Below are 6377 nucleotides of genomic sequence, written 5' to 3' on the forward strand. Positions count from 1 at the left end.
ACGTAAAATTATTGTTAAGACAGATTTGCAAATGCTATACCATGATTAAGCTTGGGGAGTTTGTGTGCTACTTTAAACTTGGTGCTTTTGAAAGCAGCTGACCAGAAAGAAGATACTTTAGCAAAAAGCAGAATCCAACTACAACTCTAGCTTTGGATTTTAAACGTTGATTGTCTGGTAGGTCATGATAATTGCCTCTGTTCAAAGATTGACGCTGATTTTCACAGAACTGCTTTATGAAGCAAAGTATACTTTATTTGTGTGTGGATATTTTTGGTTGGCCAACTAGGTCTATCTATTAAAGGAACGTAGATCCAGTAACCATTTGGATAGCTTTAGAAATTTGCCACTTAAAAAGTCCTGCAAACATGACCTAACAATTGGGACTAGCTATAAAACCCATTTCACATATTTTGTTGCAGTAATATATATTTTGAAGATGTTCTAATACCACACGGCTTAAACACGTTTTTATTGTAAAGAGTAGATACAAATAGTTACCCTTGCATTCAAGATCATGTGATTTACCATTAATTGTAGCTCTTCGAGTTTATATACGCAACTAGGAGTGACATGAGAAAACTTCTTTTTCGGACGACAATCACACACCCTTACTAGTTCAAATTGTATTTGTGAAAGACCATATTGAAATGGTAGAAGTTTAAAATTGTTACTTGTTTCCAAAGGACCATATTCAACTAAGCCTCTATATGGTTGGAGTACTAGTCGAATTTTGAATTGTAATATCCAGTCGGAGAAATTATTATATCCAGCGGGTGGATCATGTCATTTTTTATGCCACACGCATGAATAAAGATGTATGTATTTGAGTCTCACACGATACCAGACTAGTCCCACCCACCCTATTGTAAAAACCCCTTTACTTATGTGTGTGATTGACAATGACATGATCTATCCGTCGAATTCAAGAATTTCTCATAAAAGTAGAGTATAGATTAAAAGTTTAGAGGTATTTAACAAATCGTCCTAGAAGAAAAAGTATATATGCAGAGGCGTGATGCATGTGACATCCCACGTCACCTAACATTTGGGAATCACACCCATCGCACAGCCACAGTAAAACGAAGCAAAATGGAGGTTGGTGACAAATCCTTTAAAAATGAAGTTGGGAAGTTGCTATCAAATATAAAGATCAACCCTACAAACTAAACTTTCAACCTGAAAATGATGTTAAAATCAACACAGAAATGGTAATTAAATAAAGCATTATATATCATGCAGAAGTATTCCGTTTCTATATGTCTCATGAGTTCTCTTAGGTTTCTTTGGTTTTTTTTATACAAGCGATATTAGAGAAAGAGGAATTCGAACACAAAAATGTTTGGAGGAGGAGCTACAAGTCAATTACACTTTCAAAAGCCACAACGTGGTCATCTTTTTCTTTGATTTGACTTTGAATATATTTTCTTTCAGTGGCCCAAACTTTAAAGGCCCCCATGGTACTTAATGGACTTTGGAAGATGGGCTTCATACCAACAAAGACATCAATTTAGACAAAAGCAAATGATGCCAAACCCAAATTATATCTTTGTTTAGTTAAATGCTAGAGTTGGCTGAGGGCAGTAACATGTATCATGATCGTGGTTTTAAAATTCTGAAACAACATTTTTTTTTTCTTTTCCAGAAATAGTTTTAAATTTTTAGACAGATTCAAGCAAACAATCACTTATAAGTTTGTAGTCTGAAACATATGATGCATTATCGACTGCCCAACTTGGACCAAATCCAAAGCAAATCTACATATACCTGACCTAATGAATCCACAAGGTGCGCTTTACTCTTGTTGTTAACTTTTGTTCTTCCGCCAATGCGGTATAGCTGAGTGGAAAATGGTATTGATTTGCTGGTCAGTGGTCTCAGGTTCTAACCCCAATAACATTGTGATAGTGTGTGTGTAAGAAACCTCATTTTCCTTGTAATTTAGACTATCGCTTATATTACCCAAAAAAAAAAAAAAAAACTTCCGTTCTTCAAGAGCATATGAATAATGTAATTTACGCCTTTTAATCTCTCAAAGATTACAGAAGAAGATGAGCCGTAAAGAGAGAAAAGCAAAAGGAAAAACACACATTTTGATTTCCCTACCCACAAGAATTAACAGTAAACTCTCTAATTTTGTATTCCAAGGTGAAAACATGAGATTCATGGTCAATGATTATAGCCACTGCTAGCAACCTTTTTTTAAAGATCAAAACTAATGAACTCTTCGTCTAGTTCTATTTATCTTCTCAATGTTGGAAAAAGTTTCAACTTCAAATCCTTCCCTATTAATAAAAAGAAAAGGGTCAAATAATAACATCCCAAAGTTCAAGGGGCATCATGTATTTGACAAATTTTTTAATACTTTTTAGATGGCGAGAGTCGAATTTATATTGTAGGAGTAACAAGTATTCTACAATTGGAGCTACATGTCCGTACTCTTAAATCCCATTATACACACCAAACTTATAACCAAGTGCTTGAGGCCTCTTATTTTGAAGAAAACCTCCCTCAATTTTGTATTTGAAAAAGTTAATAGGCAATGGAGAATGGTCAGTGGTGGAGTGGAGAACATACCGGGACGCAATCATACAATCCAAGTAAGCTATGTACAATTTTGCTGGGTGGTACACTTGAACTCTACCTTTTTATATAGAGGAAACTGAATACTTCAAAAAATATATAGGGGGACGGTGCATATGTTGACAATTCTGTGTGGTTCAGCTTGTCTGAATATAGCAACACGCATGCCTCGAGGCATAGGTCAAAAGCCAAATATATAGTGTACACTCACATAGTGTCGTGTAATGTATAATAGTAAATGTCACTTGTTGATGCGAAAAAATGGTTCGACACTTTGTCCGTTCAATTTAGTGATGTTGGGCTTTCGGTACACTCTGGGCCTCGGTGGAGTGTGTGATCTGCAAGATAACGAACGCTCGGTAAGACCTTAGGGCACCGGTGTAATACCAGCCGAAGGCTCTCCGATGCTTGAGTAAGTACGGATTTAGTAAGCTTAAATTGACAGATCAATAGGCAGTATGCCGAAAGGTCAGGTTACCTCCATTTTGGCGAATTGTGCTTCTTCTTTTTTATAAGCCTTGGGAGGTGTGCAAGTTGTGTAGAATTTTAATGTAGGACTGTGGCCATTCACCGTGGACATGCCAAGTGTCTAGTGGGCAACTGTGCCTTCATTTTGCGATCGGCATTCCCGGGTACCGAGGGCTACCCTACCGATGACGCTTTTTGTCCACGTGTTTAGCTCTTACTAGTTGCTGATTCTGGTATCAACATCATTGTTAATGGCGGAACCTGGAATTTTAAAGGCGTGAGCTGATATTTTGTTAAATAAAACTACAAAAGTAAGACAAATCAAGAACAACTAGATGCGAATTTGCTGGATTTGGAAGATGCAATTTACATGGTTAGAGCTAGAAAAATATAATTTTCATGTACTAGGGTAACTACAAAAGTGGAAAAATAATTAGGGAGATTCACTATTATACCTAATATGAGGGCCTAAATTATAAAAATACCCTATATGAAATGGACTTTAGAAACACACCTAAAACCCATTTACAACATAACGAAAAAGTTTTTAACTTCTTATAAATTATAAAACTATCATCAATTTCTTAAAACAAGTTCAACCCCCAAATCTCATAAAAATACTCAAAACACTCAATAGGGCATCAAAGTAATTTAATAATCAATATTAAATTCAATAAGGCCAGCTATCATTTTTTGGGTTTTTTTTTTAGTTTTTATTTATTTATAGAAATTCAATTGTGTAGAATTTATTTATAATATTAGTGCTAGAAATGAGTATATCACTAAATATCTCAAATAATTACACATATGGAAGCTTGTTGGGATAGGCTACAATTAAAGGGTTAATGGCCAATTGAAAAAGCATGTAATACTCCTTTTTTAAAGAACTTGTAAAAAATATTCAATATTAACCCTTTATCGAAAACTTGTAAATAAAATCATTAACAATATTTAGCTATGTATTCAAAATTTTGTGTTCGATTTTTACGTGTCTTGATATTACTCGAAGAAAGACGGTTGATGTTGGATTGGGATTATGAGTTTACACTTCTCCACTGTACACTATAGTTTGATTGTTGTACATTATGCAAACAAAAAGATAACTCAATAGAAAAAGGTTGGATTAAAGGTTAAGACAAGCTGTGAGAAGTGTCATAATTTTGCTATTTATTAACAGATACAAATCTAGAACTGCTTCATCAACCAACCGCAGTCACATCATGTTCGGTGCCATAAATTGATCCACTTGGCAACAACAAAAAGCAAAGTAATGTTGCTCCTGTTCTTCTTCTTTTTCTTTATTTTTTTCTTTTCTTTTTTTTCATAGATAGTGTTGTAAGTAAGTTGTTTTGTATAAATAACTTAAGGTCTGTTTGATAACCATTTCAATTTTAGTTTTTAGTTTTCATTGTTTTTTACTGAAGTATAGAGCAACAAAAGGGAGAATGGAAATGAGAATGATAGTTGAGATGAGATTTAACGGGAAGATGAGAGAGTAGGATGCGAGGGAGGAGTAACAAAAGTGAAAACAAAATCTAAAAACTGAAACCTATTTGTAATAGTTTTCACTTTCATGTTTTTGTTTTCATTTTTGTTACTCTCCCCTCTCATTCTCTCTCTCAATTTCACACTCACTCCCATTCTCACTCTCATTTTTCTCTATACTCTAGCATAAAAACTAAAAATTAAAATTAAAATAGTTATCAAACGAGCCATCATGTTATAAAAATACTTGTCACTGAATTACGATTTCAACGACATATGAGGACAGATAGAAAAAACAATATTGGGAATAAACGGCCAAAAAAAAAAGAAGGGGAAGAAGCATGTGAAAGATCACCATCAAAGGATTATCCAGTTAATAATCACTTTTTTTTTCTCTAAATAAAAATGTATTACAGTTCATAGATCTCTTATTCCAGTATTAGAAAAATAGAAATAAGCACCCAAGTGATTGGAGCTGGCATTGTTAGCATCCCCATCTTTTTGGAGTTGCCAGGCATAGGGCATTTTGGTTGGTTAACCCTGGCTGGTCTTCATAGAATTAGAACATCCCAACACAAAAAATTAATCAGCAATGCTTTAGTTTTTTCTGATGTGGAATTCTCGACATATGTACTATGGGAAAGTCTAGCTGATTATTTGGAGGTCAGTCATGGTTAGTCTCATCATGATGATTAGTAGCTGAGTTATATGTTGGTCCGGGATGACCGTAGTGTCACAATTTACATGTAGCTTTATATATTCTTTAAAAAAAAAAATTTGCAGCATTATATACGAGTTTGAAACGAAAATTTCCAATAATGGCCGCCTCAATTAAGATATTTGGATTAGGAGGGTAAAAATCGCTAATTTGCTGTCTTCAAATTATCAAACAAATATTAGAAATGTTAAAAGAAAAAGCACAAAATAGCAGGCGCCTGGATGTAACTGTCCATAGAATAGCACCGGCCGGCAATGGCATGCTAAAAGCATCTTATTGCATTGTAACAGTAGGTGCTGATTTCCCATGAAAAAGTAACAGATTCTCAAATATTAATTACCACAGTAAATGTTTTGGATGTTATCACTGATTCTCATTTCTCAGATGGTTGGTAGTGGTGGCTTAAATTTCAAATATTACAGCATAAATAGCTCTACCATTTTTGGTATGAATATCAAAATGCAATAAATACCAAATTTTATTCAATAAAAAAATATTATTTAATAAGGAGCTTATATCTGAAGTGGTTCAAAGTCATTATCCTTTTATTTGAAGTCCTGAGTTCAAACACTTTCTAATATCACTTGTAAAATAAATAAATAAAAAGGTGAAAATTCTTGTTTTTAACTTTATAGCACATGATCGTATCCTATCATTTAGGGAGAGCCTATTGTTACAACAACAACAAACCCCAACTGTCTTTCTGACTCTAATAAGGGGAGCCATTAATTTTGGAATCCCTCATGCTTATGGTTCTCAAATCTCACCTTTATTACTTTATTCATGTAACACAGCCGGCCCTAATTGGTAAAATGTGTGAGAAGAAAAGTAAAATCGACCACAAAAATCAACAGTTGAGAGAGAGAGAGAGAGAGAGAGAGAGAGAGCATGCCAAGAAAGGGCACCTTTTATTTTTGCAAGATTTGTGCATTGATCAACATTTAAGCAAATGAACAAGAAGCCAAATATATATATATATATATATATATATATATTTTCAAAGAATAAAGGAAAAAAGAAAAGGAAGAATCATGAACAGATGGGAAGAAAAAAAGTAAGCAAAAGAGGAACAAAAGTATGGGCAAGTGAGAAAATTCTTGAAAGAAAAAAAAAAAACTTGGTG

The sequence above is a fragment of the Prunus dulcis genome, chromosome 5, assembly GCF_902201215.1.
Source record: "Prunus dulcis chromosome 5, ALMONDv2, whole genome shotgun sequence".
Lineage (NCBI taxonomy): Eukaryota > Viridiplantae > Streptophyta > Magnoliopsida > Rosales > Rosaceae > Prunus > Prunus dulcis.